This window comes from Puma concolor, chromosome B3, assembly GCF_028749965.1.
Source record: "Puma concolor isolate L17-30 chromosome B3, mPumCon1.1.hap2, whole genome shotgun sequence".
Classification (NCBI taxonomy): Eukaryota; Metazoa; Chordata; class Mammalia; order Carnivora; family Felidae; genus Puma; species Puma concolor.
In genome coordinates, this window is record NC_141672.1 from 30,372,864 (window position 1) to 30,394,038 (window position 21,175).

The window sequence follows — 21,175 nt, forward strand, 5'->3', positions numbered from 1 at the left end:
TTTCTCCAGCTCTGTGAACCTCGTGTCTTCTCTCTCATCAGTTCCCAACTGGGCCGTCACTCTTCTTACCACTGGGATCGATCTTTTATTCTTCTTTCCTTAAGGAAAGCTTGTTAATAAGGTGGGGACGATAGTGAGAGCTGATTAAACCAGGGTCTCTAGTTCTGGAGGCCTCAGCTGAAACTGTGATGTCGTCTCTGCATGAGATTATATACGTAATCACCAGGATGTACGTCACAAGGGATCACATGTATCTTCTGTGCCTAGATCATACCATCCGTGGCATCCGGGCACTACGAATTTATATTAAGAATAGTAAATCCTGTAATTCTTTTGAGATCATAGTAATTTTACATCATATTTGGGTTTGTGTGTGCATGTGCGGGAAAAGTGTGAATTTGTGAAGTGTGCATGTTTAAAATGTGCCATACATGGGGCGCCTGGGTGGCTCAGTCGGTTAAGTGTCCGACTTCAGCTCAGGTCATGATCTCGCGGTCCATGAGTTTGAGCCCTGCGTCGGGCTCTGGGCTGATGGCTCAGAGCCTGGAGCCTGCTTCCGATTCTGTGTCTCCCTCTCTCTCTGTCCCTCCCCCATTCATGCTCTGTCTCTCTCTCTGTCTCAAAAATAAATAAACGTTAAAATGTGCCATACATGTTGTAGTCCTGCCTTGAATTTCTTCTTATTTATTTATTTATTTATTTATTTATTTATTTATTTATTTATGTTTTTTTAAAATTAATTTATTTTTGAGACAGAGAGAGACAGAGCATGAGCAGTGGAGGGGCAGAGAGAGAGGGAGACACAGAATCCGAAGCAGGCTCCAGGCTCTGAGCGGTCAGCACAGAACCCGACGCAGGGCTCGAATTCATGAACCACGAGATTGTGACTTGAGCCGAAGTTGGACGGTTAACTGACTGAGCCACCCAGGCGCCCCTCCTCATTTTTTTTTTTAAATGTTTATTTATTTTTGAGTTTTGAGAGGGACAGAGAGACAGAGCACGATCAGAGAGGGGGCAGAGAGAGAGACACACACAGAATCTGAAGCAGGCTCCAGGCTCTGAGCTGTCAGCACAGAGCCCGACGTGGGGCTGGAACCCACGAACCGTGAGATCATGACCCGAGCCGAAGTTGGATGCCCAACCAACTGAGCCACCGAGGCGCCCCGAATTTCTTCATTTTTTAATCACCTGGGTACCTGGGGGCGGGGGGGGAGTCTCTCTTCCTCTGAGAGGCCCTGTGTGTATGCCTGCTAGATCAGGGGTGAACAACCCTTTTTACACAAGAGGGCAGTTCAGGAAAAATAAACAAATGTACTTACAGGTCGTCTTTGCCTCTTAATCAACTTGATGAGAGCTTTATTGAGTCTCAGGACTCAGGGGTGGGTGGGGCATCAAGGAATGTGTATTCTTACAACTTACTCTAATGGGTAGCATAGTATCAGTGAGAAAAAGGACACTGCTTTTGGAGTCCTTGAAAACTAAATATCCAGGTGTTTGGAGACAGTTTTCCAAACTGTCCAAATTTCGTTGTGAAATTAGATGGCTAGGTGCCTGTGTGATCCTTGTCACTGCCTGGACTAACTCCATAACCCTCGGACTAGTGTTTTCTGTATCTCAGTATCTCTCTTGCTCGGCACAGTGCACAGTAGGGGCTTAATAAGTGCTTATTAGGAAGCAATAGGGTATAATGGTTAAGAACACAGACTTTCGATAGACTGCCTACTTCTGTCACTTACTAGCTGTGTGACTTTTGGCAAGTTTCTTAACCTCTCCGGGCCTCAGTCTCAGTCTGTAAGTTGGGAATTACATAAACCCCTACCTCACAGATGGGGACTGAATGAATTAATACATGTGAGCACTTCTAGCAATGCCTAGCCTATAAAAACCCGCTTAAGTGTTAGCCATTGTTACAAATATTGTTATTGAGCTGAGAAGAGACCCAAGTTTGCCTGTGGTGCTAGAGCTTTATAGAGCATCTCTTTCCATCTCCAGCTTCTGCTTCCTTCCCATTGATGGGATTTTCACTCTAGTCTCTGTGAAAATAGATTCGATTTCCATATAAAATAACTAGGCCTTTTCCCTCATTCCAAACTTTTTTTTTTTTTTTTTAAGGGCAGAAAAGCGAAAACCAAAACCCTGAGTATTTTTGAAGCAAATGTGGGTCCATCTGTAACAGCGCATTGGATTAATAACCTGAGTGGAGGCTGCAAGTCTAGATTTGGTGAAACTGCTCTTTTCCAAAGAAAGTGCTAGGTTCTCCATTCGCCTTTCATCTCCTCTCACAGAATGCCCGTCTTGCACACTCAGCTAATCTGTCTGGTTTTCGCATCGACAGGAGAGCTCCCGGGAACGATACACGCCAGATACGATCTGGCTCCAGGAGCCTTGTCTGCCTGATTACTTTATTCATAATCACCTTTAAGTTTTGCTCATTGACTGATTTTTTTAAAGTTTTAAATATTGAAGTGTAGCATATGCAGAGAAAGGTGCACGGTGTGTTCAGCCGAATACATTTCAACAAGTTGAATTTCTTTGTGTCCTCAACACCCAGATTAAGAAACAACAGGACAGAAGCCCAGCTGTGCCCCTTCCAGTTACAACCTCACCCCTTACCCAGCCCCGCCAAGGGTAACTACCCCATCGGATGGAATCTTCTACTATGTCTGCTTCTGCGTCTGGATTTCCCCCTTCAACACTGTGAGATTCATCTATAGTGTTGACTGTAGTATTAGGCTGTTTGTTCTTAGTGCTGTGTAGTCCTTCAGGTAAATAGACCATTTCTTTGCCTCTTCTACCCTTTTTTAAAACATTTTTTAAACGTTTATTTATTTTTGAGAGACAGAGCATGAGCGGGGGAGGGGCAGAGAGAGAAGGATACACAGAATCTGAAGCAGGCTCCAGGCTCTGAGCTGTCAGCACAGAGCCTGACGTGGGGCTTGAACCTGTGAACTGTGATTGCGAGCTCATGACCTGAGTCGAAGTCGGACACATAGCCGACTGAGCCACCCAGGCGCCCCATGCCTGTTCTACTCTTGAGGGACACATGGCAGTTCCTAGTTGGAGACTTCTATGAATTTCACGGTGAGGAATATGCTGGCACATGTCTTTTGGGGGCCTGAAGTGCACACACCTGCCGGTGGGATCTCCAGGTCAGAGGGTGGGTGTGTATTCAGGAAATGCTGCCACACGCTCTTCCGGGGAAGGGGTGCCAATCCTCTGCTTGATTTTGATGAAGAAAATGATTCCATATTCACATCTGATTTGGGTTTTAAGGCAGAATAACACTGTACTCATTCTGTCATTTTGCCATTCCTGTATTTCTCCCCTCTCATGCGTGTGGACCGTGTGGTCACTGGGAAAATTCACTTGAGTTGCTGGAACTGCCTCTTTTGGGGAGCCTCTTGAAATGCTACCTGAGTAGTAGTACCTGAAATGGAAGGTTTAGGACTCCTCCCCCACCCCCCAAAATGTCTGCTTTATTTTCAAGAACAGCAAATACTAATTGCCACATCCTTTGCAAAAAAGAATCATTTCCTACCCTCCCAATACTCCTCACACCCTTTATTGAATGAGATGTAGAGTTTAGGGAAGTTTTGAGTGAATATCAAACATCAGTGAGATTACTGATTTCCCAAAATTTGCTCGCTGGGTCGTTCCTCCCATAACTTCAATTACAGTTGCCCTTCTTTGGAATTCGACAAAGCTGGGCAAATAGAGAGTCAAAAGTCCCTTGGTCTAGCTCTGACTTCTGTTTGTAAACAGCCACGGTGCAAGGTGCTTCAGCAATGCAGAGGGACAGGAGGCCTTCCCTTCCAGCCCCCGAAACCTTATAAATAGGGACCTCTGAATCTTAGTGGGAATTCAAAAATTTTTAAAAATGTTTATATTTATTTTTGAGACAGAGACAGAGCATGAGCAGGGGAGGGGCAGAGAGAGAGAAGGAGACACAGAATCCGAAGCAGGCTCCAGGCTCTGAGCTGTCAGCACAGAGCCTGACGTAGGGCTCGAACCCATGAACGGTGAGATCATGACCTGAGCCGAAGTCGGATGCTCAACCAACTGAGCCACCCAGGCACCCCTGAATCTTAGCGGGAATTTAATCAAATCTGTTTGTTTTGGCTTGCCCTCCCTTCTGTGACCCGCAAACAACAAGCTAGAAACAACATCCCATAGAATAACACCAAAAATACTACTTCACACACTGCTTCCTCATAAAAATCACTCACAAAAGTGCTCTCAGATCCTGTAGCACCAGGCTGTTATTATTTTATTTTACAGATGGGAAAATTAAGACCTGCAGAGTTGACTTGACACTGTGGAATCCTGGAAGAACTGGTGGTTGGAGGCCAGTTCCTTGCCTGGGATTTGCCCTTCTAGAAGCAGGGGGTCTTTGCAAAGAGGAGTTTTAAGGATGAGTGGCTACATTGGGAGCTCATCACGAGGTCCTTTTGATGGGTGACTTTCACATCCTGGAGCTTGGTATTTTGTCTGGTTAGAAAGTGGTCTTCGAGGGGCACCTGAGTGGCTCAGTGGGTTAAGCATCTGATTTTGTTTTTTTGTCATGATCTCACGATTCATGAGTTTGAGCCCCACGTCAAGCTCTGTGCTGACAGCTTGGAGTCTGGAGCCTGCTTTGGATTCTGTGTCTCCCTCTCTCTCTAGCCCTCACCACTCACACTCTGTTTCTCTCTCTCTCAAAAATAAATAAACATGAACAAACAATTTAAAAAAAGAAAGTGGTTTTTGGTGAGGACGGATGTACAAGGAATCCATTACTGGCTTGTTAGTAGCAGCCAAGAATTGAAACTCAATGAGTGCCTATGTCAGTAGGGAAATGGCCCAGCAGCTATGGTACCTTCACACCTTGGATCATTACAGAACCATTAAAAGATTTTGGTAAAGTATGGCAGAATAGATAAAAGGGAGAAGAATGTATATGATCTATAATTCTATTTTTTTAAACAAACAATAACTACCCCCCCTCAACCCACTATGAGTGTGTGTGTGTGTGTGTGTGTGTGTGTGTGTGTGTGTGTGTGTCTGAAGTTACATGAGTCTGGGGAAAAATGTAGAAGGACACACTAAAATGTTAACACGGGCTACCCGGGGAAAGCGGGCTGAGGATGGGGGGTGCTGATGTGGGAGAACAACGTATAGCAAAATGACATGTGATAAAATGCCATTTGAATACATTATATATGCATGTATATGTATACAAATGCATAAAAGGTACATGCAAAAATTTACAAGTCAAACAAAAGAGTTGCTCTAGTAAGAACAGGGCTGTGAACCCTATATGGGTCAGTTAGCTTGGCAAGGGCCGGAGCTCTGTTCTGTGGCTGAAGGCTTTACCCCCAGGCCAGTTGTGTTGAAAGTGAAGGACGTTGGTCAGAAGAGGATCCAAGAACATGTGTGGGAGTCTGAGCACAGACACACTGCTGCCTTTGGTAAATCGGTAATCATAGCTACCGTCTTGATGTGCTTAGAATGTACTGGCATTTTCATACTTTCTTGAAGTTAGGTATTTTCATCCCCATTTCAAGATGAGGACACCTGAGGGGCAGGCAGCTGAAGGCCGCATCGTGAGTGGGTGTTGCTGAGGTTTAAGCCCAGCTCTGATTCCAGAACTTCTGCTTTTCAGATTCCCTTGCAGCTTGGGGTTTAGTGGGGGTGATCAGGCTGGCCTGCTTTGATCCACTCTGAGATTTCTGTGAGGTCCTCTCTCGCAGGGGTGGGTCCTAAAATGTAGCTTTTGCTGTTAAAACCAACCAAGCCACGGTCTAGCGAATGTTTCCTGTGCGTTCTCGTTGGCCTGGTTTTGGATGGCAAGGCTTCATAACCTGGGTGAGGGAGAGCAGCCTGTTCGGGCCTCTGTTCCCAAGGGAGCAGGGCTGCATGGAAACGTAGGGCATGTGGACACCTACCTCAGGACAGGTGAAAGGCAGACCGACTTGTTAAAAAGGAGGATAGTTTCACCACTTCTGACATCTGGCCCCTGAACAGTCTCAGCGGCCAGTTTGGGAGCAAAGACTGGGCTTTCGTGGGGAATCTCTCTCCCGGCTCTCCTTGCCATCCACCCCCCTGGCCCCACTAAACACACAAAAAAACTAACAGTTGTGGCTGGTTTGGCGGCCCGGTAGTGTGACTTCCACCCAAAGTGCTGAGGGCTTGTGCTGTTGCCAAGGTGCCCCCAAATGAGTATTTGAGATAAAAATCTCATCTCTGCCAGTGGATGTCACCTGTGACCCCCTTCTCTTTTCTTGGCCTTGGTTTCCTCATTCACAAAATGGGGATCGGATTTTTCTCTTGCTTCTGATTAAACGAATAGGTGCTTCTGGTTAAACGATCAGAAGCACGTTGTGTATTTAGAAAGACAACACCAGTTCTGTGTGTTGGGTTTTGGCTGCAGACCACGGCGCTGCTGATACCGATAGTCATTGCCATTTTTATGGAACAAGTCTGGATATTTCTAGTGCAGCAGGACCGCTGTTTTCTACAGGGTGCTGTGTCTTCACAGTGACGTCTGTGACTTCCAGGAGCAGGGCCATGACATAAAGGTGAACTTGGCCGCAGAGGGTGAGCAGGCCGCAGGGAAGGCCTTCCCTGGGCCCTCCTGCCCACGGTCTGAGGCAGGTGGCTGCCATTCCCCTGGTGAGGTTGCAGCAGCTGGAACTGGAGCCACCGCCCTCTGCCTTCCTTCCCTGTCTGCGGAAGCCCCGCAGGGCCTGGGAGGGGAAGACAGAATGAGGAGGAAGCAGGCAGCAGGCTGTTGCCTTCACCTGAGGATTTGGGGCAAGGCCTGCCCATGCCCGCACTTTCACTCTCTGCCCACAGGTTGTAGACTGAGCCTCATGGCCAAGGACAAATAGTCTGGTCTTTCAGAGCCACAGTTATCCTCTATTTAGTGGAGCAAAATCCTTTTGAATGAGCCTGTGTAGATGTCGTGATTGTGAACAGTGATCTTGTTACTATTTCTTAAAGGCTGGGACTGGGCCTCCAGTACCCAGCACGGAGCCTGGTGCACAGTCGGAACCCAGAGGAATGCTTTCCGTTGGCATAGAGCTCCTGGAGATACATGGCTGGACGGTGCGAGATGTAACTATTGAGGAAATAATTTTCTCCCTTCCTTTGCTTTCTTCTGTGCATGATATGGTGTGGGATTTGTGCACCTTTTCCTCTATCCTTATTCTTCTTTGCATTTATTTTACTTAAGAAGGGATTTTCTTCTGACAAATTAAATACAGCTGATAGGACCTAACCATATGTCCCTCTCCTGTTTGCAGTTTTGAGTGAAGAAGCTAAAATACTGTGCCCTGCTTACTTCTGCTTAAAGTATAGGGATAGACTAACCTGCATCCTGGAAGCTGCTCCCAGCGTTTTCTTCCCCATCAGGACTATGTGGCGTTGCCTGAGGTCCCCAGACAGAGTGGTTTCCCTGGGTCTAGATAGCATGAGGACTGGAGTTGGGCTCCCAGTGGGCTCCCAGGCACTGGAGAGTAGGGTATCCTTTGGAGAAAAGGGGGAAAAATCCACGCAAATGGAATGATAAAGGAATGACATCACGGTAGGCATAGCAACGGCAGGGTAATCATAATCTCCACACAAGGTGGTCAGAACCCCAAGGGAAAGCCTAGTTTCATTGTGTTCCTTTTCCCATCGGAGAGGCAGGAGCAGGGAGGCGTGGAGGAGGGGTTGCTTATCCAATGGCTAGAGCAGTCCCGAGGTTTTGCTGTTCACGCCAGATCTGCCTCCCCGCTCTGACAGTCTCTCTGGGGTAGGGGTGTGCCCCCTTGAAGTTGCATTCTGTTACCTTGTTATCTACGGTGGCCCTTGGAATTTGGCTGGTGAAGGGGAACAAAAAGAGAGGGATGCGTGTCAGTGGAGAAAGGAGAGAGATGAAATTATCCTCAGGAAAATTTTATGGAACCCTGGAGCTTCCTCCTCGGGTTCTCCTGCCGACAGGCGTGGAGCTATTCTGATAAACGCACACACGCTCCATCTCCTGTCCCTTACTTGCTTCTTCAGGCCTTGACTTCTGCCGCAGATGGTGTTGAGCTGGGTGTAAACCATATAAATTGTGATAATTTCAAAGTCACTTGTGTCCAAAGCCCAAAGCGATTCAGAGTAACCTCCTGAGGCACCGTGTGGATAAAGCAGCTACCTACACGGTGAGCGCTGACGCCCTGGGACAGCTCGGGATGTTGTCTCGGGAGGTCATCTTGAACACAGTGCAAGGGTTGTAGGTGTCAAAGAGTTGAATAAGGGGCATGAGCTGGGAGACTGCTGTTCTGGGGCTTTGGGGTACTCTGGGTCCAGAAATCATTTCTCCTTTCCTGTCATTGTTGGATAACTATAACAGGTCATGCCTGGTTGTGGTTTCTCTGTAGGTCAAATCATGGTTGCCTGGTTGTGTCCCTGTCACCCTGACATTTAGAAATCTTAAAAGTGGGTGAGGCAACCCTACCGAGGCATGGATGGCTATCATGAGCTGAATGAACCATCTCTGTTCTTCAGCAGAACAACTCATCCCCAACCTATGGATATTATACACACACACACACACACACACACACACACACACACACACACACACATACATATAATTTAAATTGGACTTTTAAAGATATTTAAGAGTCTCTTGGGAAGCACGCCCTTTGGCTTCTTTGGTTAGAATATCTGGAATTTTCTTTTCTTTGTGTAGAATATCTGGGCAAGCTGGAGAAATTGCTTACCCAGCTGTTCTTGGCTTTGGGTAATTTTGTAAAGTGAACTTACTTAATTTTTTTTATTGAGATAAGATTCATGTAACATAAAGTTCACCATTTCAACTGTGTACAATTCACTGATTTTTAGTTTTAGAGCATACGAGTCAATGGTTTTAGTAAACCTGCAGTGTGGTGCAATCATCACTACTACCTAATTCCAGAACGTTTTCGGCACCCCAGAAAGAGATTTTGCACTCATTACGTAGTCACTTCTCACTCCTTTCCCCCCTCTCCCCAGCCCCCGGCATCCACAAGTCTTCCTTCAATCTCTATGGATTTCCCTATTTTGATTATGTCCTATAAATGAAATTAGACAATATACGTGGACTTTTGTGTCTGGATTCTTCAACTTACCATGTTTTCAGTGTCCAACCACATAGTAGCATATATCAAGACTGCATTTTTTTTTAAGTGGCAGAATCCTATTCCATTAGGTGGTATACTACATTTTATTTATCTACCCATCAGTTGATAGACATTTGGGTTATTTCCACTTTTTCGCTATTATGAGTAATGCTAACATGCACATTCAAATACAAGTCTTTGTGTGAACATATGTTTTCAGTTTTTTTGACCATACACCTAGGATTGAAACTGCTGGGTCATATGACAACTGTACCTTTAATTTTTGGAGGAACTACCACTGTTTTCCACAGCGGCTTCGCATTTTACATTCTTACCAGCAGCGTGCGCGGGGCCAGTTTCTCCACTTCTTTGCTGACACTTGTGATTATCTGTTTTTCTGATTCTAGCCATGCTGGTGGGTGTGATGTGGTATCTCACGGTGGTTTCGATTTGCATTTCTCTAATGGCTAATGACGCTGAGCATCTTTTCATGTGTTTTTTGACCACTTGTGTATTTTGTTTGGAGAAATGTCTACTCACATCCTTTGCCTGTGTTTTAATTGAGTTGTTTGTCTTTTTTGTTTTTAAGAAGAGAGTTTGTTTTAATATGTTATTGTTACTTCCTCTACACTAGCTGGCCGTTGTTGTTACTTCCTCTATGCTAGCATGGTGTGACCAGCCTGTGGAGATGGAGGGGTAGAATGGATCACTTAAAAGCAGGCTGGGGTCTCTGCCTTTTAGGCCACTCTTCAGTGTTCTTGGGGAGGACTCCTCTTCCTTACCTGCCCTTAGCAGCTTTCTCCCCCAGAATTTCTGTTCTTGAACCAATTCTTACTTGTTGTCAATTTCTTCCCAGTTGACCTCATCCACACCCATGGCATCCACTACCATATATGTGATGATTACTCTCAAATGCGTATATCCAGTTTGGACTTCTCTCTGGAGCTCCACACCTGCCTATCCAGGTGGAACTTCAGCGTGTTCAAAACCTACTACATTTCTCTTCTCCTGGGTTCCCCGTCTGGATGACTGGCAGCATCATTTACCAGGTCAAAAAAGCTGGAGGTCGTCTTGGACTGCTTCTTTTCTCTCTAGGGCACATCTGCCCTCTTCCTGTCAAGTCCTGTGCATTGGCTGTCTTTAGCAGCTCTCTCTAACTTGTCCTCCATTCTTCATTCCATACTGACTGCCTTAGGTCAGGTCTTTGTCATTCCAACTAGACTCCCTAGTTTTGAATTACTTCCATCTATCCATCCTCTGCTGGAATGATCCAGTTATATTCCTCCCATCTTAAAGTGGTTCCTTATTGCCTGAAGGATAAACTTCCTCCTCTTTTGTCGAGCGTTCAGACCCTCTTGGGTCTGATCTCTACTTGTCTTCCCAACTTCATATTCCCCTGCTCATTCTCCCCTCATTTCTTATTTTATTTAGTTAATTAATTATTTTATCTATCTATTTATTTATTTTTGTGGGATGATTCTTTTAATTATACTCCATGGACAAGAAATGTTTATAAATTTATAAGAAGTTACAAATTTATAAATAAGTTGATAAATTCATACAGGATTGTTTAAACCAGAAGTTTCCCTCCCATAAGAGTTATAAACTATGCAAATCTTTTATTTAAAATGAAGTGATAAATTATAGTTAATGTGTAAGTATAGTGTGCCACATTCAGATGTGGAAATTATCCTCAAAGTCGCTGTGTGTGACTTTTACCAAACCTTTCCTTTCTGTTTATGCTTCTGGCTGAGAACAGAAGTGATGGAGCCTTAAAGTGACTGGAATACTCGTCACATGGTTTCTTGTGACCACAGGTTGGGGGGGAAGGCTTTTTCTCTAGAGTCCAAAGACAAGATAAAAAGTCTCTTGATTTGAAATCAGAAACGTTCTGCTGCTCTGCTAGCCACAGCTCGGATATTGCCATAAACCTTTGAGGGAGGATTTCCCAGGATGACGTCGCAAATGGCGGTTCTTGCCATCTTCATGTTTTGGAAAGAGCCAAGGATGTGAACTTACAGCCAAAACCATCCATGTCCGTGTCACATTCTCTATGGTGAATTTGGTTTTTCCTCCTTTACCAGCAATTCTTCCTATCCCTCTTGACAGGTGGTCTCCCTAGAGCCCCCTTTAGGGGCTTCACATCTGTGATTTCAAAGGACTCTAGGAAGAGGTCATCCAACCTAATGAGGGCAAGGGCATCCTCTACCTGAAACCCAAGAATAAAGGCTTTCACAAAACCAGCTGCTTTTGTCAGAGCACTAACATCTTTGGTTTCTTTACAAGTCCTGATCTCTACATTCCTCGATTTTAAGTTAAAGCGCATCTGAAGTGCCAAACATTCTACAACAGGAGTAAATATCTTCATCCAGTTTTCTTTCAATGGCATGTATCTGTTAGCTGGGACCGGAATTTTCCTTATTTTCTTCTTTTCCACTCAGGAATCCGTCCCTGGCGAGGGGTGGGAAAATTGGCCTCTTTGTGGGCCGGGCCTCCTCTGTGTCCCTGTGGGCCATGTCCCTGCCCTCCCCCCACTCGGACAGCTGCTCAGCCTGGTTTCTTTGTCCGCCAGCCACCTCATGGGTGACTTGGGTGAAGCCGTTCTTGGCCCCTGCACTCTGGGCCTCCATCTCCGTTTCTATCCCCAGGAATCTCCCCTCATCTCTTATTTTAGCCATAAGAATTCTTTCAGGTTTCTTGAATGGTCTGTGTTACCTCAAATCTCCAAGCTTTGACTGCCATGCTACTGGCATGACATTTTTTTTTTTATGTTTATTTATTTATTTTTGAGAGAGAAAGAGAGAGAGAGAGAGAGAGAGAGAGTGAGCATGAGTAGCAGAGGGAGGAGGGGCAGAGAGAGAGGAGAGAGAGAATCCCAAGCAGACTCTGTGCTACCAGCCAGTCAGGAGCCCGACGTGGGGCTTTATCTCACGAACTGTAAGATCATGACCTGAGCAGAAATCAGGAGTCGGATGCTTAACCAACTGAGCCACCCAGGCATCCCACTGGCATGAATTTTATCTGTGTGGCCAAGGATAGATTTTCAGGGCTAGATTATGGATCCAATATGGCGCCAATTAAATACTACTGTAGATAGAGAACATGGCAGACTGTGGTTTGGATGTGGATTTTGATTCCATAATTTATTTATATGAAAGGATTTCCAAACTGAATGGAAATTAAACTGCATTTAATTGATTTTGTGAGCCACCTGTACTGCAAAGGTGATGGATTTTTGGGGAAAGATTCTGACATTTGTCCCATCCATAGCCTGTTGTTACTTTTGTTACTTTCTGAATCAAGAACACCAGGATACATGATGTGACAAGTATATGTGTATTTTGGGAGCTAATGGGACAAAATATTTGAAATCAGATTGGATTCCAAGGTTGCCATAGCTACTGGCTACTATGAACACCAGCATCACATATTTGTTTGGAACCCTACATCTCTAACTTCTGCAATGTCTTTTTTTTTTTTTTTTTTCCTGAGGGTGTTAGTCCTCAGATAAAGAAACTGAGTGAAACTGAAGGAATGATTCCTTCTGAATCCCTTTCTGGTCCCTTCTGGTTCCTTTCTGAATTTTTAACAACAAATTTAATTTGGTTTAGATTATTCTTTAGTGCTTTCTCACTCTCCCTCAAATTTTTACTTAGAAAAATTTCAAGTCTTCCGAAACGCTGCAAGAATGGTACAATGAACACCCCTGTAGTCTTTACTCAGAGTCACCATTTGCACATTTCCCCCAAATGGTCTTTACGATCCTCTTTGTATTTTGGTTATAGTATCAGATAGTCTGAAGAAGACCAATGATGCTTGCTGGGGTAGAGAAGTTAGTTGCTGGATCCTCCTGTGGAACTAATTTATTCTCTCTCAGTTTCCAAATGGATGGAGAAGCCATAGATCAATGGCCCCTTCTGAGAACTTGTTAATCCTCTCCTCATGTGAAGCTGTGAATGTGATCATTTATTTTTTCAGGAAGAGTGAGATTTGGTTCATAATACACCATCCTCTTCTGGGGATGTTTCTGAGCTTCTGGCAAAGCTCAGTGCTACAACTGAAGCCTTGAACTCTTGGCTCAGCGCTGCCACTGAGTGGGGCCCCCGTGGATGGTCTTGAGCAAGTTCCTTTCTCACTGTGAGCCTCAGTTTCCCCATCTATAGAATGAGAGCTTGGATCACCTGCTTTTTTAAGTCCCTGCCCTGCCCCATGCTCACGTCCTATGCCCCTGTGATGGTCAGAAAAATTCAGTCCTTCGGGAAATTGCCAAAGATACTTACTGTGCTTATGAGATGAACTCCAGAATTTATTGCTGGCTGGGCTTCAGCCAGGAGCATGTCTGGTTTATAATGAGGAGTGTTTCTCCCCTTGTAAGAGCCACCAGTGCTCTGTCTGCCTGCTGAGGTGGGAGGTGGGCTTGGTAGGGATGCAGGAAGCAGCAGGAACTCTGACCCTTTTGTTGGAGCCTCTCCACCTCCTTTCCTTTGAGGTTGTCTGTTTGTTTAATTTGTCATTTGCCTTGCTTCCCACGCCCTTTTATAGCTACTTTTGTTCAAGGATATGGCCATCTCCTTTTTCTGTCCTTGGCCTACCTCCAGGTTAAATATCTAGGGAGGATAGCAGCCACCTGAAGATGTGATGACATGGGTGGTGTTAGTGGTGGGCCTCAACAAGGCTGTGCTCTCATTGGTGGGGTAAGAGCTGTTCCAAGTGCAAGTAGTTGGGTGGTGGATTGATATTGCTCTTGCTAGAGGATTCCACAAAGTCCCCCCCGCCCCAATTGCTCCCACACTTCCCCCCCCCCCCCCACCGACCGCCATAGAGCCCCAGGCAGAGGTCCTGGACTGGCCAGACTTTCTTTTATGTATTTAATCCCCATGGGTAAGATTTGGGAAAGTTCTGGTAAAGGAGAAAAGGACTTAGATGTGGCAGGGTTGAAGACAGGAGCTGGTGGGAACAGGGTGATTTAGGGGTCATTTATTCATTCAATAAATGTTTATTGAAGACCCACTGTGTTATGTGTGGGTCCATTTATCCAGACAGTCTTAAATCTGGGTAGCCATTGTTAATGTGTTATGTGTTTAGAAGTGTTAGAAATAATATTATTAATGGTCATCCTTCCTCTCCCGACCATCATGTGCCAGGCATGTTGCTAAGTGGGTTGTATCTATTCCATCCAATCCTGCCAACCACTCTGACGAGGTAGATGCTGCAGGAGAGGAAAGGGAGGTTTAGAGCAATCACTTGGTCAAGGTCAGGCGACAACGACAACAGGAAGGAGGAATAATTGGGATTTGAATTCAAGTGTGATTTCAAATCCCACCCTCTTAGCCTCTGTGCCTTTGGTTTATGGATGGATGCCTGTCTGTGCTAAAGTTTTCACTGGTTTAAAAGGTAAGGACAATAGAACTACATTTTTAGTAAGGCTTTATTTAATTCAGTGGTTCTCAACTGAGATGATTTTGCCCCTGGGGGTGTTTGGCAATGCCTGGAGACATTGTTTGGTTGTCACAACTTGGGAGGGGCTACTGGTATGTTATGAATAGCAGCCAGAGATGCTGCTAAATGCCCCAAGGTGCACAGGACAGCCCCCCATTCTTCTCCCTTCATCTCCATAGCAAAGATTTGTTGGCCTAAAGTGTCCATGGTGCTAAGGTTGAGGAACTCTGATTTAATTTGAAGGATTAGCCTTAATCTTATATTATTCTGACTTTTTGGATACGTATGAAATGTTTTTTAAGAAACAAAGTAGTAGATGGCAGTTAATAGATGGCAGTTGGGTTTTAGATTGTCCTTATTTGGCAAAATAAAAAAAAAATTGGCAAGACCGTGTTGATCCCTCTAATTTTTGTTGTAACAAATTTCCTGGACTGTGAAATCCAGACATCTAGGAATTATTTGATCTAGGAATTGTGTTTTAAAAATACTGTTTGTTAAGAATTGATGAAAGAAAGTGTCTTGTGTCACAAGTAAGACAATGCTTAAGGTGCCCTTGGGCTCCTGGGGTTTGATTTAATAACAAACATTCATTGACCACTTAGTGCCTAGTATGTGCCAGGCCCTAGGAGAGGTCAAAAGACATTTTGACCTGTTGAGTTTATGGTCTTCCTAGGACAAAAAGTGTACACGCGTGAAAAAGCAGGGAACAAAAAGTGAGCCTGGCAAATGATGGCCAAGTTTAATCACAGGTTGATACTAACATGGCAAACCAAGGGGTTTCTACTGGAAAGAATTTTAGGTTCCTGGCTTCAATCCACTATCCAGTAATTTATGTGACCTTAGACAAGGCACTTAATTTCTCTGCCTCTTGCTTTCTTATTGGTTTCCTCTCTTGGATGAGGGCCCCTCAAGCCTGAAGGTTGACACCTCCTTTCCTTCCTACCTTCAATGGGGAACCCAGTCCTGTTGATTCTGTTTAGGGACTGTCTCTAGAGTCTGCCCAGTCTCTTCCTATTCCAGTGTATTCTTCACCCAGAAGCTGGAATAATCTTGCCAAAACATAAATCTGATCATGTCACCTGCCTCTGCTTGAAACCTTCAGTGGTTTCCTCATTGCCCACGGGATAAAGTCCAAACTCCTTGGCAAGGCTTTCTTGGCTCTATGGTCTGGGCCCAGCCAACCTCTTCAGTCTCCTTTCTCATCCTTTGCCCTTCACCACCCCTCACCCCTTCCGTGGTCTGGAAATGCCAGACAGCTCATTCTTCTCTGAGCACAAATTGCTGACCCATCCCTCTCTTTTCCACCTGGCAAAAATCACAGTAGTCTTTTTTTTTTTTTAACTTTATTTATTTATTTTGAGAGAGAGAGAGGGAGAGAGTGTGAGCAGGAGAGGGGCAGAGAGAGAAGGAGAGAGAGAGAATCCCAAGTAGGCTCTGCACTATCAGTGTGGAGCCCCATGCAGGGCTTGATCTCATGAACTGTGAAATCAAGAGGTGGACGCTTAACCGACTGAGCCACCCAGGTGCCTCTCACAGTAGTCTTTTAAGGTTTGTCTCCATCATTTCCTCTGGAAGCTGCTCTAGATCCTGGAGGCGGAGTACATTTCCCTGTCTCTCTCCCTCACTGGACTGTGACCCATTTGAAGGCAGTGTTGCATTTGTCTTGTTCTGGCTAGAAAACGTGATACCCAGCATGGTCATGGCACATGGTAGGTGTTCAACGATTTTTTTTTAAATTTTTTTAATGTTTATTCATTTCTAAGGAGGGGGCAGGGGCAGAGAGAGAGGGAGACACAGAATCTGAAGCAGGCTCCAGGCTGTGAGCTGTTAGCACAGAGCCCGATGTGGGGCTCGAACTCATGAACAGTGAGATCATGACCTGAGCTGAAACTGGATGCTCAACTGACTGAGCCACCAGGGTGCCCCTCAACCATTCTTGAGTAGGAAACAAATGGATAAAGGAGGAGTATTTAACATGGAGATGATAGTGTTTTGCCTTTGTTTACCAACCAAGGTTGCTGGTGGCATGAACATAAAAGTAATATTTATTGAAGAGCTGAAAAATGAGAGGCTACACGCATGCAAAACATGTATTTGTCACTGTTTTCGAAAGGAGAGAATGTTAGCTTTTGAAGCACAGGTGAAAAAGCCTTAGAATTTCCTTCATTCGATCACCGATCACCGTTAGCATGCATGCATGTGTGTTTATGCACGTATATGCGGTATTGCTAAGCGTAAAGTGTTACATGGTTGTCAGGTACCGGGAATTGGTATATCAAATAGAAAACTCCAGATGGCCAGAATTTTGTGCAATTCAGCAAAAATGTGCCTTGTTGATACAGGAGCATACGTGCCTTGAATTGTGACTCAGTGGCCTGGACCTGCCTGGGGACTTCTAGTGACAACTGGTCCTTTGCTTTCCCAGAACTAGGGCTGAGCTTGGAGCAGGGGCAGGAAGGAGGGGCTTGGTTTCCTTTTTCTTTTCTGTCCCATTTTCTTTCTCTTCTTTCTGATCCCCCTGTTGTTTTCAATAAGGTCTGCCCCAGTCACCCACATTGAATGTGATACGTCAAAGCCAGAAGCAAAGCCATGAACGGAAAGGTCTGGACTTGTGTAACTCTTTGCACATACTATCCTACTAACTTTTGTCCATATCTGTGGATATGCCTTATTCCTGGCACCACTTCCCAGACTGTAATTCCACTGAGGGCAGGTATTTGGAATCTCTGTATACTTTTGGACCTGTACAGGTGCCTTGCGCTATAGGAGTGCGTGAATTTTGCCGAATGAATGAATGAGCTCACCACATAAGAACAGAGTTTACCTCTTGTGCCAGTTCCTTAGTATACCGTGTCTCTTGTTTTTGTTTGTTTGTTTGTTTTTGTATTTTCCGAGAGGAGTCTTCCTCCTTCTACCCAGATCAGGATAGAGGCAATTTTCTTTGACCCTCCTTTGGGAACCATCACTGTCACCCACAGGGTCGATTCTCTTTCACAAACCACCTCAGCTCTCAGAGGCTTTGCGTTTCAGGGCTGGATCCCTCCATTTCCCAGACCCTTGAAGGTGGCCCTGCCTCAGAGCAGGGGGAGCTGGGAGTCGTCAGGGTGCAGGGAGGAAGCCTAAAGGATTAATTGGTTCAACTTTATTACAAAGGCTGGTCCTATTGTTTACAGGCCATTAAAAACCGTGATCATCTTCCCAGGCTGGGGCAGACAGCAGCTAGCTGCTTTGATGCATGTCGTAGAGAGATAAGGAAAATTTATCCCTTGTTTTGACTTCAGGATTTCTTTTTGGTTTATTATTTGACTCACTATTCAACTTTCTCTCCAAATGTCCCTGGTCTCAGACAACTTTTTCAAGTTGTTGGCAGGGAGGGTTCAGATTAGGATCCTATAATTTTGGAGTTGAAAGAGACCGGGATAAATGACTATCCCTAACCTACCCCCGCCCTCTCCCCACACCCCTGGTTCCCTATCAACCCCCCCCCCCCCCCCTTCCTGGACACACCAGCTTCTCAAGTAATTTGCACTTACTGATCCCTGAGCAGGGCAGACTTTTCTCATGACCTTCAGCGGATCCTCCCCCTTCCAGGATGGCATCTGCTCTGCCGAGATGACTTTTTGAGCTCTCCCCAACCCCAAATTCCCAGCTCCCCCACACCGAGCATTCCCAGAGTACTGTGTACATAGACAATTGGGTTGACTTACCATCCTCTGTGATAGGTGTATCTAGGCTTTTCCCGGATGGGCTGGGCAGAGCCCTTGAGGGCCCTCACCCGCATCCTAGACAATCTGTGTCCCCCAGGGGCCTTCTTGAGGGCCTGACTTTCCATCTGGACAGGTACAGGCATTGGGATGTAGGCTGCAGCCCCCCTGCCGTGGTCAGGTTTTTCCGTAGCGATCCTGTGGGATTTTCTATGTCCTGGACTTGCAAAGAAGCCTCATACTGAAGCCTAGATACCGACACTTACTTTTTAGCTGCTTGATTGAAGGGTTCCAGTGTGCTCTGCAAGAGAGTCACCAACCAGCTTGGCAGACACTGGGCACGCACACGTTTGTTGAACAAATGAATGAATGGATGTAGGGAAGAGAAATGCCGGCAGCTGCCAGTCACTCCTTAGGGGTCTGTGTATGCAATAAATATCTATTGAGTGGCTGCTCTGGAGAAGTGGGTGCTAGGGGTCAAAACGATGTATAAGACCCAGTTCTTGGCATTTGAGAGCGTACACATAGAGGGGTGTGAGACTAATTATAAGACAAGGCGGGCAAGCAAACCTGGAAATAGAGAGATGAGCTCTTGTTGAAGGAGCATAAAGGACAGTGGGTTACTTTGGAACGAGGGGATCAGGGGAGCGGGGGAAGGAGATGGCTTTTAAGGATTTCAGTGAACAGGGAAGAGAGAGGAAGGGAGATTCAGATTGGTGAACAGCAAGGACAAAAGTTTTGAGACCTGAAATTGTCCTCAACTCACCACAGACCAGTCCTGGCAGCCCGGATCCAAAGCCACATCTCTCGTCGGCCGGGGTGGCTCCAAATCCATCTTAGACAACACCAAATAATCCCAGGAATTTTTTCCAGGCGTCTGACCCTGGGGCAAGACTCGGGGCAGACATTCCTTTCCTCCAGACTTTGCTGGGGCCCTGTGTTGCTGGATTTTGCTCTATGGAGGGTGCATAGGAGAACATTCAGAGATATCCTAGCGTTGGTGACGGTGGATAAGCATCTAGGACCAGATCCCTCAGTTTCCATAAGACTTTTCTTTGTCCCTCCCCCAGCTGTCCTCCTCAGAGCCACCCCTTCTGAGGGTTTGCTCACGCTGTTCCCTTTCCTCCGAGGCCTTCCTCCCATATCTGTTTGTCCACGTGTGTCTGCCCTTCCCCAAAGGCCCAGCCTCTTCCTGGAAGGAAGCACACCTTTTCTGAGCTCCCAAAGCAAATCCCTGGGCTGAGGGCAGGGCTGGAGATCGGCCCCTCCCTGTCTCTCAAATGCTGGCAGTCCCAGAGATAAAGGAAAGAAAGGAGCTTCCTACTCCTGGTTTTATTGCAAACAAGTATCCAGGGTCAACGTGATTTTCACACATTAAAGACTCCTACCAACCCCCCCCCCAGTTTTTCATGTTCTCACGCTGCTTAGTTATGTTCCAGGGAGAGGGAGGCAGCCAAAAAGGAGAATTCTTAATCTTGGGGAGAGGACCGAGTGCAGAAATGTCTTGGAAATGGAAGAGTCCCTTGGCTCCTTGCTCCGGCAGCACTACAGCCCATATATAACCGTGGGTGAGCTCCCCCTCTCCGTGCGGCTTATCTCTGCCTCACATTCACAGACTCACCAGCCTGGAGTCTCTCTGGATGTTGGCCAAGCCAGTTGGGAATGCATAATAGCTGAGATACGGGATGGGGCGAGCCCGCCATGTCCTTGCACGCTGCCGTGAAGGTCTTCCTTCTCCCCTTCTTTCCCCCCTTCTAGCCTCCTCTGTCATTGGGAGGTAATCTTTGTGGTCCCACTTCCCTAGTATTTGAAAGAAGGGAGATCCAGATTCCATGTTTGCAGGTGACTGTGCTGGTAACTATGGACACCCTGGGGAATGGGAGGGAGGTTTGGGTGAGCAGATTTAGACCAAATGGAGTTTAGCTAGCTGCCATTTTGAAACCTCAGCTGAAGGGTCTTGTGAGCTGAAAACCTTCCCTGTAAGCCCTCCCTCCACCCCAATCCCCTGAGCTCATTTGGGTTTTATGACCAAGATTTTGTCCTTCTGTTTTGCTTTGTGGTAGAAATAGGGATGAGGACAAGAAAGACCTCGGGAAAGGATTCTAGCCTGATGGGAGCAAGAACTCCTGGGAACTTTGGTGAGGTGTTGGTAGGGATCTGGGCCCTGCCCTGGAGGTGTGGTGGATGCAGGCTTCTCCTGTTAGTGCTCCTGCTCTGGGAGAGCCTCTGTTTTGGGTGCACAGCTAGGTGCCCCTGGAATCCCTGAGTGGGCACAGTTGCGAAAGCTATCGCTTCCTTTCTGAAGATGTCTTGGGTACTGACAGAATGGATACTTTCCGTTCCATAGACAAACTAGAATTACCAGGGTTTTTTTCTGGTATATTCTTTTCTTTCAGTGCCTTTAATTCATTCAACATTATTCTGGGCAAGTGTCTGTTTCCCCTAGGTGAGTGGTGCAGGATTGATGTATGGGATTGTAATAAAGTCAGATGCTTCTGTTGTTTTATATTTTTAAATTAAGTTGTGTTTGTGTGTGTGCATGCATGCGTGTGTGTGTGTGTGTGTGTGTGAGAGAGAGAGAGAGGCATTTATTCCAGAGCTACAGGATGGGAGTGGGGTTAGGTGATACCTTGGTTATGGGAGAAGATGCTGATGATGTTTGTTTCTAGGATGGTTGGGTTGATCTTTATGAACCTTGCCACTTTTTGTTTGATTTCATGTTAATATTCATCCCTGTATTAGTCTGCTCAGGTTGCTGTGATACAGGATTGAGTGTCTTAAGCAACAGAAACTTATTGCCTCACAGGCTGAAGGCCAGAAGTCCAAGACCAAGGTGTTGGCAGGATGCGTTCTTTCTGAGAGCCCTGAGGGAGAGGGCTCTTAGCTTCTGGTGGTTTGCTGGCAGTCTTTGGTGTCCCTTGG

At 45.9% G+C, this 21,175-nt stretch overlaps 1 protein-coding gene and 1 pseudogene across 6 annotated transcripts in view; one reads left to right on the plus strand and one right to left on the minus strand.

The window, feature by feature from the left end:
- DPF3 (double PHD fingers 3) overlaps window positions 1–21,175 on the plus strand; it is a 268,289-nt gene that overhangs the window by 44,061 nt on the left and 203,053 nt on the right. The gene's annotated exons all lie outside the window — the stretch shown is intronic.
- Window positions 10,963–11,752, minus strand: LOC112854961 (RNA-binding protein PNO1 pseudogene; annotated as a pseudogene).